Genomic DNA, 12,604 nt, shown 5'->3' with positions numbered 1-12,604 from the left:
GGGCGGCGGCGGCAGCGGCTGCTGCTGCTGCTGCTGCTGCTGCTGCTGCTGCTGCTGCTGCTTGCTGCTGCTCTGCCCTGCGCCGCTGTCACTTCCAGTTCCTACTTCGGCAATCCAGGTCCGGGTCACTGCTTCCCCGCCGCCGGCCCGTCCGTCCAGGCCGCTCTCCCTCCCCGGGCTCTGGCTCCGGGCTGGAGGGGGCCCGCGCGGTACTGAGCGGGGTCCGGAGCGGCCGCCAAGGCAGCTTCGCCGGGCAGCCGCTGCCCGCCCCGCCGCCGCCCCGCGCGCCCTCGGCCGGCTCGCCGCCAGCGCACCCAGCGGGGTGCGTCTCTCGCACCCCGCTTTCGGCCCCGCGATCCTCCGCCCGCTGGGTGGCCCGGCCGCTCTGGAAACAAGAACTTGAGGGCAAGAATCTGGCTTTCCTTTAGGTTAAAAAGAAAAGGCATTAAAAAAAAAAAATCCCTGGACTGGAGAGGTTGCGGGCGCTGCACGGAGTTTGGAGACGGGCGCCCCCTCCTCGCCCGCGTCCAGGAGCAAAGTTGCAGCCGCCCCTCCCCGCCCGTGCGAGCTCTGCTCTCCAGTTTCGCCCTGGTGGCGGCCGCGCTCGGGGCAGGGTCCCGGCTCCGGCGGGGTTGAACGGCTCCCGCAGCCTTGGCCAGGGCTCGGCCGCCCGCTCCCCGGCCCCGTGACTCGGGAGGGCGAGCGGCTTCCAGGAGGAGGCGGCGGCGGCGCGGCAGGAGCGAGCGAGCAGCCGGAGGACCAGCGGGCAGCGGCCGAGCCAGGTGATCTGCCCGGGGGCGAGAGGTCAGGGGAAGGGGAGCGCGTGAGGGCCTCGGGTGGGGCCGAAGGTTCCCCGCGGGAGAGGAACCGCCCTTCTTCCCCGGGCCGTGGCTTCCAGCCCCAGCCGCGGGGTCCGTTCTCCGCCAGGGCCTCGCTGTGCTCTGAGATCCCGGGTGCAGGGAGCGGGGGCGGGGGCCGAGGGCGCAGAGCGGGGACGCGCCAAACTTACGGGCGAGTTGTCCGGCTCTGGCCGCGAGGTTTGCATCAGACCGGATTCCTTCTTTCCCTAGGAACCAGGACGGGAGTCAACAGTACTATTTTTTGATACTGATTTGATCCCCCCACCCCAGTCTCCAGCATCGGTACATTTGGGAATATTTTCGGCTTTGAGTACACAGGTCTGTCGCAGGAATGGTTTGTGGATGGGGAAAGTCCTGTATCTACAAGGCGTTCCAACGTACCCGTGGTTAATTTCGAGTTTTCATTTTCGAGTTATTTAGGAACCCAACAGGTATTTGAGCGATTTCATGTCTCAGCTTTAGAGTGGAGAGCCCTTAAGTTTATCTCTGTCTCTTCGAAAATCTTATTATCTTTATTACTGGTTTGTTATTGTTTCTGGATATAGGGGTGACTCACATGATTTTTTTTCTTAATGTAAAAATAGAGTAAGGGAATGTATTTTTCTATGTAACTATGTATTTTTTTTTGTCAAGAAAAGCTTCACATAAACCAAAAACCATTACAGATGTGATACAATGCTTAAAGCAAGATTCCAGGGTCCAACTGCTTTTCTAACTTATATTTTCCTGGGAACCCCACAATTTGTCCTTGAACTTCCTATCTTAATTTTGACATTGACCGTGGTAAGAGGAGCTCCGATGACATCATTTGCTCCAGCCACAGTCCTGGTGTTCCGTGACTGAGAGCGCCTGTCTCTAATACGTAAGGCCTGGGCCTGCCCTTGTACTTCAGCTGAGACATTTCCAAGGATTTCTCTTAAGCAAAGTATTATGCTACATGCCAGGCAGTGCTGCAGTCTCTTCTTACATAAGCGAGCTTCAGGCTGGTGTAGTCCCTGGGTGCACTTGGAGCAGTTAATATCAGAGTTCTCAGTCTTGGGGAGGGAGGGTGGTGGTTGGTGATTGGAGTTTGGAACAAAGTAAATTTCCAGCCTAGAATTCTCATCTTGCGTTTCTTCACTGCTTCATTTTTGGGGAAAGCTTTCTATTTATCTTGTCTGAAACTCACTGTGCCCTTTTAAAGAATGGAGGAGAGATGGCACTACTTTCATTTGCCAGAGAAACAGAAAAGTTGAGTTAACCAAATTCATACAGCCGATCAGGGGTTTCATCAGAACACTCACCTGAATCTCCTGCCCTCAGCCCAGGATTCTGTTTTGTTTGTTTTTATGAAAACATGACATTTGATACAAAAGTGTCTCATTTCGCACATTTTGTGGATGGTATGTCTTCCAAACTACTGTTTTTTTTCTTTCCTTTTTGCCAGCTCACATCCTAGCTTTGTCTTTGCTCGCACAGGGCTGGCACTGTTCTTAGGGGTGAGGACAGGAGCAAAACTTTCCAAAGGAGGGTCTGTGGTTTGGATTTACTTACTGTCTGCCTCCTCTTCGTTCATCTTCAGAGGTAGCAGGTGCTGAACAGAGTGAGCAATTAGGGCCCAGAAATGTCCGATATTCATTTGACCTCACTAGCCCAGGTATAATATTACTTTGGTCTTTACAAAGAAACTCATTCAGGAGGAGAAATTGGAGACTGCGAGTTTTGTTCGTTGACAGCAATCTGCTCATCACTGGGGTGAGACTTAGGAACTTAGACGCAAAGGAGGAAAAGGAATCAAGTACCTTCCATTTCTGAAGCACCCTACTATGTTCTAGGGACTGTACTAGGTCCTTTATGGGTATTATTTGATTTAATCCTCACAACGATCTTGGGAGGGAGGTGATACTGTGCCCATTATACAGTGGTGGAAACTGAGGTTTGGGGGTGATCCAGACAAACGCCACACAATGCCAATGCAAAACAGAGCCAGAATGTAACCCCTGATGTACCTTACTTCAGAACTTGTTCCCCTTGCCACGTTCCAGGCTGTCGCCCCAAGGAGCTATTGCTAAATACAAGAACACTTAGCCTTGGTTTTCACACAGGCCTGGGGCTGTTTTTAAAAAATATAGATGAGGGGGTCTCCCTGCACTGAGCTTTTGGGTTAATCGGTCTGCAGTGAAACCCAAGCTTTGGGATTTCTTCTTCCTTTTTTTAATGTTTAAATAAACTTTATATTGACGTGTAGCATGCATTCAGAAAACTGCACAGATCCTAAGGATAGAGTTTGATGAAACCTTACAAATCGAACACATGCGTATCATCAGCCCACCGATTCAGAATCACGCGGTTATCAGCATTCAAAAGCCACCCCCCAACTTGTGTCCCTTCCCAGTCACTACCCCTCGCCAGTAGGCACCACTGCCCTGACTTCTAAGACAATAGATTTGTATTTTTCTGTTTGAGTACTTTATATGAGTGGAATCATACAGTACATACCCATTTGTATATGGTTTCTTTCACTCAGGGTAATGTTTGTACAAGTCACCCATGTTGCTGTGGATATTAGTCATTCCTTCTTTGTTATTGCTAGTAACATTCCATCATGTGGATGTCCCCTATTTGGTTTATCCATTCACCTGTTGATGTACATCTGGGTTGTCTCCAGTTTGGGGTTGCTGAGTACAATGCTACTATGAATATCCTTGTGCATGTCTTCTGGGGCACATTACGGCTGGGTTTATACATAGAAATGAGACTGGTGGGCCACAGGGTATGTATATGTTTGGCTTGAGTGCCCAGCGTTTTACAGACTGCCCCAAACTTTTCCAAAGTGGCCGAGTCTTCTTATTATTTGGTGATTCTAATGTTACCAACCTCCCCCTAAGCCTCGGATCTTCTAGAAAATCTTCTCTGCTGGATTGGGCAGCTAGCATCCATTTTCCCATAATCCCTTGTGCCAAGCTACCTTTCTGCTGCCTGCCCCCTCTCCCCATGATCATCTGTAGACTCCTGTATCTCTCTACTAGTCTTGGAGCTTCTCAAAGACAGGAACCAGAACTTGACCATCCTTATAATGCCAGCACTCAGGACAGAACGTGGCACAGAGCAGGTGCTCAGGAAATGTTTATTAAGTGAATGATTGATGGAATGACTGAATGGTCGGAGAAGGTCTGGGCTGCAGAAGGGATGCCCCATCTGTGTACTTAGACTTGTGCACGTTATTCCTAGGAGGCTGCCTCCGGCCCTCACTCACAGCCTAATTACTTTTATTTATCCAAGCCTGTTGGAATTATGGGTAATCTGCTTGTGAGTCCCCAAACTGATTAGTAACAGCAAATTAGATTAGATGAGATAAGGTATGTGGAAGCACTTTGTAAACTGGAAAACAGCATCTAAATAGAAAGTAGCGATAAAGGGAGAAGAGGGTAGCTCTAGATTAGACGTGCTGACAATGGGCAGGAAGAGTATATATCTGTGTGTAACATGCAAGCAATGAAATCAACAGGGGACAAAAACTATAAAAAGCAGACTGCCAAACACATAACCATCTGGGCCCTTTTGGTGTGGGGTCAACCCCACACATGCTGTGTGGTCTACTGGCTAGAATTTGTGACTCTCTGCCTAGGTCTGGGTCTGATTTCTGCTCAGGGAAACTTTGTTCTTGAGAAGTAGTAGAGTAGGGTAGTGCAGTGGCCAGGAGCTTGAACTTTGGACTTGAACTGAACGGAGGTAGCCACTTATTAGGTATATGCTAATTTCCTTGGTGGTGGTGGTAGGTGATATTCGGTATATGCTACTATGTTGTTATTGGGTATATGCTAATTAGATATATGCTACCTTTTAGCATTAAATGAGAGAAGGCGAATAAAGCACTTAGCCCCAGTGCCTGGCACTGAGTAAACTCTCAGTAAAAGCTAGTTCCTAATTGGAATTTTAATATATCTCAGTAGGCTGATGTTCACAAGCGATAACAGTGCATTATCAAAAAAGGGACACCTCTTTTGTTAGCAGCTATGTTAAGCAAACTCCATTTAAGAAGTGAGTCATGCTTTATAGAAAGATTTCCTTTAGAAATCTGAACATTAGAAAAAAAAAAACCGTGGGTATAGGAGAGGGTAAACTGTGGGCTCTGTGGGATGATGTCTTCTCCAGGGGTTCTGAAGCTTTACACTAGTTACATTGAGAATTTAGACGGGGATGAAGCTTTAAATAAGAAAAAAAAAAATCCAGCCATCTTGTTTCTCAGTTTTGTGCTTTATTTGGCAGACTGCTTGTTGTTGGAAAAACGTTTTTACAAAATAAAGTCGAAGGTTAAAATTGGCACATATTTTCTAATACTTAACATCTCTCTTCCGAAGACAAAACAAAGTTGAACGTTGCTGGGAATCTTAGATGAAGAATGATGGCAGCCTTGACCTCTGCTCTCATGTTGAACGGCAGAAATTAATCCTGTCCACATTGTTAGCATCTTTCACTCACTAATTGAAGGTTTTTTTTTTCCTTCTTCTGGACTTGAAATTCTGAGTGCCTTGTATCATAGAAAGTATTTGAATTTACAGAGTGTTGAAATATGTTTAAAATTACTTGTATGTTGTATTTCCGTTGTTTACATATATTATTGGGAAGACTGCATTAAGACAGTTTACATTTGTATGATATTATAGCCCAATGATATCCATGGATCAGAAACCAGAATCTTTAATTTCTGACAACAGATGTGTAATCTTAAGAGTTTTATGAACTGGTTATGAAAGTCCATGTTAAGTTTCCAGCTGATTGTCTTACTGCTGTTCTCAGTGCTTTGCGTGGCCAATTTTTAATAACTGCTGAAAAGAATTTGTACACGGTTTCCTTTGTGACAACTCAGGACTGGAAATATGTTTGGGGATCCAGTTCTAAAGAGGAACTGGAGAAGACAAAGCAACCAAATTCTTCAGAGACTATGAATTATTCAGTTGTTAACCACAGTAACTTCTTTAGCTACCATTTTGTGAGCTAATAATAGAAACAGTTTGGATGGATTCCTCTTGGAATTGAAAAATCAGGAAAGCTCTTCACCCTTTTCTAGTCTATATCTAAACTAGCAGAGTGTGTAAAAGGGGTCTTTTCCATTTCTCATGTTTACCTGGATGCAACAGTTTCACTTGTGTATCTTTGAAAACACACGTATTCATTTTCTAATTACCATTGCTTGAAATTTAAAAATCCACCCCAGAGCAAGATGATTCTTGTTTTAGTTAAACAATTCAACAAATGGTTTTTTATTTTTGGTGATGACTGACAAAAACTTGCCCCCTTGCCCCCAGGAAATAAGTAATAAACCTGTTGAATTGGGCATAGTTGAGGGGGGAAAATAAAAATCAATTGCCTCTATACAAAAAATAAAACCCCGCATAGTATGTAATAATTAAAAAGGAAACATGTAGTTTCTGAATTGGGTTGAATGTGTACTGATAATACCAAAAGGAAGGCATTTTGTTAGAAATTTTGGTCAATTGAATCTCCCGATGTGAGATGTCAAAGTTATCTTATTTTAAATCTAACTTACTCTAATTTGGTTTTAATGTTGATTCTAATCCAGGCTGTTTCTGAAGGCAACAGAGCACAATATAGCCCTTTATTAAAACCACACAGTCTTGGCCAGCTCTCCCCTATGCCAGCCCCATTCTAATTTGGTCCTATGTTATCACTGAGGTGGTCCCCACGGACCCGTCTTGAGCGGTGAAGACGTTGCCAGCACAGCCTAAGTATGCAGAGCCCTGGGTGCTGCTGACTTGGGGCTTGGTATTGAAAGGCAGTGCCAGGTCTGGCCTTTGAATTGCAAATGAAGGACGGGTGTATGTCCACTCAGTGCAGAAGCTGCGCCATCTCTGCGTTTCAGAGTTGGCATTGCCACTTCTCTTGTCATCTGGAAGAAAGACATATGACACCAGACATCTGTCTAATTAGCTCCCGGCTTTGTCCTACCCTGGCAAACTGGACCCTACCACACCGAGGGGCATGTGGGTTCAGAGATGTGGATCATCCAAGACGACATATGCATCATTTCTGTTTGACTTCTTGGCAGAAGATTTACCTTCCTAATTAAGTTCTGCTTAGACAAATAGAGTAAAATCCCAGCTTTATACTTTCTTGGGGACTTGAATATTATTACAGAGATCAGACATGTCAATTGAGGGATTGGATAAGGCAGTAGGGAAAAGAAGGAATTAAATTAAGGTGAGATGAAATGCAGCCATTTGCAAAGCAATGGGTGAAAGTGTTATAAGAACTTGTCTCCCCCTAGACGACAGTGTACAGGTTTCCCTACCTTTTGGAAGCATGGACATTATTTTAAGAGGCATCTTTAAGGTGTCAGGCTCTTAACATCTTTTCTGAAAAGCCCAGCCTGTGAAGCAGGCCTGAACACTGAGAAACATTCCATCTTGTAATTTGTCTGCTCTTCATGGCTAGGTTTCCAACAAACTGGGGCTCCTTTCCTTAATAATTTCTGTGAAATGTATGCAAACCAACAGAATGTGGTATTTTACCAACAAAAGAAATTTTACCACTTCTTTGGGGAAATATATGTTGTGATAGTAAATAAGTAAATAAGCATTTGTGCTGTAATATAACCAGTTTGCATTCTTTGAAGATATGTTGGTGTTTGGGAATGTGTTATGGACTGGGGAAAAATCTTGATTGGGGATTAAAAAAATCAATTTCAAGGAAAGAGAACAGAATGAAAGACAATGTTTGATAGTTGGCATACCTGTGGGTGGCTTCTTTATTTGCTAGATTTTATATAGTATCCTTTTGATTTCATATCTCAAAATAAATTTATGTATTAGTGCCTGGCAGATAGATACCAGGTGTTCAGTAAATATTTATTGATTGGGTAAAGAATGGATGAATCTTTAAAAATTTATTTTAGATAGCTTGAATATCTAACAGTCTATATTTAGAGCTGACTTTTACTCCTAGAAATGACTCTTTAGTGGATGAAAATAAGGCTAAAAGGAAAGCTGAGTATCTCCTAATACAGTGTTAACCACTTTCTTTATGCCAAGCTAGAGCACCTGTTTCCCGTTTAAAAAATTTTTTTTAAATAGAGGTTCTGGGGATTGCACCCAGGACCTCGTGCATGCTGAGGTCCCCCTCCAGTTTCTAAAAGTTAAAAATGAAAAGAATAGAAAATTAAAGGTATGAGAGATTAGGTCCCATAATGTCACATGGAAGACCTTCGCTGCCTTTCCAGCCCTCGGGTCACTTCTTATTTCTTATGCTACCCAAACTCTCCATTTCACAAGGTGGGAGATTTGCACATCTAGGACTCTGTAACTTTGATTCTCCAAAGTGATCCCAGGCAGTAACTTGGGTTGCTTTTGGCGAGGTAAATGCTTTGTCAGCATTCCTCGCTTCTCTCAATCATATTCTTCTAAAAGAAAAATCTATCTTACCAGGTGATGGAAAATATATGAGCCCTGATTTATCAAGTTCTACCAGAAAAAAAAAATGACCTCTTCCCTGTCTTTCCTTCTGTGGAAGGCATGCCCAAAGGACAGGTGTTTCTGATAGAAGAAATACCTGCTTAAATTGTGGATTAAAAGGAAAGACTAGCTTAAGAAGGACTTTGAATGCTGGCCTGAAGAGTGTGGACTTGATCTTGTAGGCTAGGTGACATTAGGCTGGGAGACGTGGATGTTCCCTGAAAGCACATTCCTGAAGTCTCTGACAACTGAGCTCCCGAATGCCCACCTTCTCATGTTTGGATGGTTTCCTAGGCACAAATCTTATTTGGGGTCACATGGAGGAAAATTAATTCATTAATAATTAATTAAAGGGGTTGATTGGTGTCTTTAGGCATTGATGGGCCTCTCTGAAAATGGCATTCTTTGGAAAAAGGGACTCATGTAGAGACATCAGCAAGGAGCACCAAAAGTCTTTGCCAGATGAGTTGTTGAAGGTGATATCAAAATAAAGAAAGAAAGTGGGAGAAACGTTGGCACATCATCATTCTCGCCCAGATTACTGGTGTAAGAGGGCCTCCAGGCGTGTGATTTGTAGTCTTTCCAGTTGCCTGTCACCTTTTCCTGCTTCTCGCGGGTTACATTGCTGGACTTTGGCACGTTCCACTGTGCTTTGCTGTGGTTCGGAGCCTGTTTTAGAGTAAGGGATGAACAGGTGAATGCAGCTGGTATTTAAGCTATTTTACAACAAACTGTTTAAAAAAAAAAAGATAGCCAATCCTAGCCAAACAGTAACATCTCACAGGTCTTTCCAGCTTCCCTTCTCTATAGTGCTTACATCAAGCTGCTTTGTGGGGAGATTTAGAGAAAGCTGTACTACCTGGACAGGCCAGCAATCGCATCAGCACACAAGTCAACGAAATCCACCACTGCAGAGTTTGAAGCATCACTGGTCACCTCATGGTCACAGGGCTTCAGTTTGTGGACAAGTACAAGTATGTTATTTTAGACAGTAGATGTTACCTGCAAAGTCACATGGTAATTGATTTTTTTCTTCCTTAATGATTTTTCTTTTTGACTTTACTGTAATTTTGGCCATGCCGTCTCCTCAGTGATGATTAATTACCAATTGGTGAGAACTTTCATTAATTCATCAAATATTTATCGAGTGCCTCCTATGTGACAAGTACTCTTCTAGACACTGAGGATCCAGACGTGAAAAAGTTCAAAAAAGTAAAAAACAGCTGGCTTCATGGGGCTTACCTTCTAGGCACAATCTGAGTTTAAGTTTCTCTGACAGTATATCCTGTCAATCAACCAATGAATGATTATTTATCAAGTGGCTCATGAATGTTGAGTAAGGGACTAGGGTAGCATGGTGCTTTGGACTTCAAAGAGTCTGCCTACCAATTGGACAGCCAGGACTAGTCTTGCCCCCTGCAGAGTAAAAAGAGAACATTACAGTGGTAGATGATCAAGACCTGTTTTCATCGCCCTCCTCCCTCCCTGATCTTCTCAGGTCTCGTGGGGCTCGCCCTGTGCATGGAATTCGTAGTGAAAGAGCTGCTTCTGTTAGGTGCCCAGACTCTGACCCTGAATCGTAGCAGGCTCCTAGGAGAGCAGGGGCTCCGGGAGCCGGGTCTTCACAGGGGAGTCTCCTTGACTGTCTGGACTGTTAAACAGGCAGAAACTGTCATGTCTTACAGTTCCTGAACCCGTTCTCCCAGTCTTCATGGGTCTCGCTGGATGTGCCGTGGGGAGTTCTAAAATAACTAGCATTGGAGTGTCTAGAGTAGTTTTACTTTTTAAATTCATCCTTTAGCCAGCCTTTTTTATTCATCCTTTATGTGAAAGGACGAGGAAGAAGTATGAAGGATGAGGACGTTGATTTGGGACCACACATTCAGACATCCTTCAGTGTAAAGATGGATTCTTTTCCAAAAGTTCATTTTGAAGTTCTTGCAAGGAAGACAAGACATTCTCCCATAGAAGCAAAGTTCCACGTGGTGATTCTGCTTTCTGGCTGGCCCATCACAGCTTGCTCAGGAACTAGTGTGGCTGGACTCTGGAAGGCACAGAGACTAAGGGGCAGGTGTGACACTAGGTCTCTGGGAAAATGTGTTCTGTGGTCCAGTTTGCAAGACAAAGAAATGTCTCCTTCTCTGAAGGGGCTGGGGACGAGGGACTCGAGGAGGACACCCCCAGCTCTGGTGCACAGATGCTCCAGAAGCTGAGGCATCGCCCGGCTCCCCCCACCCCTCAAAACTGGCAGCCGGTGTAGCTCCAGGGACAGGAGCACAGGAGGAGAGGCGGGGCGCTGGTGGCAGTGGCTGGCTGGCTGAGCCGCGGCTGGGTCTAGGCCTCCTGCTTCCTGTCCTTGGCTTGGCAAGCGCAGTTGACAAGAGAGATTTCTTCTTTCCCTTTCCTTCATGCCTCCTCTCTTTTTTGTGAGATTATCCAAAGCCAGTTGTTCTCTCGCTCTTTCTCTTTTTCATCCTGTGTCCATGTCCACCAAGATGCCTGTGTCACTCCTCCTTCATTCGCCTCTTTCCTGAACACTTACTATTCAACTGAAGATGAAACTCTGTGGTGGAGAAAGTGGTTTTTCCCCTAAATGAGTGCTAGCAAGGAAGGATGGAGATCATAAGGTGTGATACGTGGATGTTGGTGATGCTGAGGAGAGCATCCGGAAGTGGGTTTGGGGACTTTGCCGTGAGGCATGAGTAGTGACAGATTATGCTCAGCTCTTTGCTTCTATTACAGGAGCTCTGTGGGGCTGAGCTTCCTGGCTCTGGATATCACGACGGCCAAGTAATCTAGAAGCCCGAATTAGTTAGCTAAGGTGACTATATAAATCCACAGAGACAAAAGGATGTAGATGATCAAAGCTGTCCACAATTGCATTCCGAGTCCCACGAGGCAGTGGCAGCAAGGTAGAGCCAGAATTTATAAATAGGCCATTTTAAAAAATGACATTTTGAGAAAATCAGCTATAAACAGGTAATAATTCCGTTAGGCTGCAATACTCCAAACTCCCTTTGCTTTGATTCTATGTTATCTGACAAATTTCTAATTATAATTTGATTTACTATGTAGGTTTCTCTATTGAGAGAGAGTGATCTGGCCATAAAATGAAAGTAGCCAATCCTCTTCATGGTTCATTTTTTATTTTTAGCAAAAATTAGTTAACTGGCATTTTGGTTTATGCATTGGCCTTTTGTGAACATGGTTAATGCGGATCCATTTTCAAGAGCCTTGAGAATTCGAGACCAGGTTCTGGACCTTGGGGACCCAGCCAGGATGCTGCCTTTGGGACCCCCTATTCAGAGGATGGCCCAGCTGGTCTTTCACTGCGCTCCTTTAGTCAAAGACATCTCTCACTTTCCAGATGGGAAACTGAGCCACAAAAAAATAGTGTTGCTTTCCTTCGGTCCTCACAATGGCTCAGCAGGGACACGTGTGGGATTGGAGTCATGGTCTCCGAACTGTCACCTCACTGCTTTTTTCAATACACCGACGTTATTGCAGCTATGTGTGTTAAGTCAGAACTTGTTCCCTAAATTGCTGAAATGGAAAGGAAGGAAATAAGAGAGAAGCAGAGTGGTGTTTGCTCTCTTAAGTTTGCTCCATACCAAATAGGAACGGCTATTATTTAAAACCAGGCAGGGTCCAAATGCCATCCACTGGATTCTAGTAAGTGGAATACCAGTGGCACATTGAGCCCAATTTTGGAGCAAAGAGCATCATTTGTTGCTGACTTTCTGCCTGCTTTTGGTAGGAGCTGCGTGGAAGCATCCCAAGTCGCGTTCACAGAGCCAGGAGCACTGCCACCCAGTGAAATATGACTAAGCAGCTCAGATTTGCTTGCTCTGTCGCACTCGGTAATGACATTTCCTCCAAAGTTCAGGGGTTAACAGAGGCAGCGTGCTCAGCTGTGAGGATTAGAGAATGTGATTCAAGATGGGCTAAGTTAATTTAAGATTTTATTCTGTAAGAACAATAAGAACAAGGAAAAGATGGAATGTTCCTAAAATATTTGGAATTTTTAAAAACAGGCCTGAAAAAGAAGCCAGGTCCATTTGGTCCTACTGAATCACTTGCTTTGCAGTTGATTAGATTTTAATAGTTGAGTAGTGGAGCCCATTGTCATCACCTGAAACCCTAGATTCACTTTATTTTTTTAAATATAAGTTTGTTTATTCATTTACTTATTTTTAACGGCGGTACTGGGGATTGAACCCGAGACCTCATGCATGGTAAGCACACGCTCTACCACCTATCTATACCGTCTCCCATAGATTCACTTTAAATGAA

The 12,604-nt window shown here is 44.6% G+C and overlaps 1 protein-coding gene across 8 annotated transcripts in view; it reads left to right on the top strand.

Annotated features, from left to right (window-relative positions):
- ARHGEF6 (Rac/Cdc42 guanine nucleotide exchange factor 6) overlaps positions 1-12,604 on the top strand; it is a 95,439-nt gene that overhangs the window by 10,448 nt on the left and 72,387 nt on the right. The window contains exon 1 of one of the 8 annotated variants that reach the window (XM_032475835.1): positions 131-782. The exons of the other annotated variants lie outside the window; for them this stretch is intronic. The gene's annotated coding sequence lies outside the window, so the exon portion shown is untranslated. Of the gene's footprint in view, positions 1-130; positions 783-12,604 lie in introns of those variants that run through there. 8 annotated transcript variants of the gene reach the window in all.

The sequence above is a fragment of the Camelus ferus genome, chromosome X (genome assembly GCF_009834535.1).
Source record: "Camelus ferus isolate YT-003-E chromosome X, BCGSAC_Cfer_1.0, whole genome shotgun sequence".
Lineage (NCBI taxonomy): Eukaryota > Metazoa > Chordata > Mammalia > Artiodactyla > Camelidae > Camelus > Camelus ferus.
This window is presented reverse-complemented; position numbering and strand designations above follow the sequence as displayed.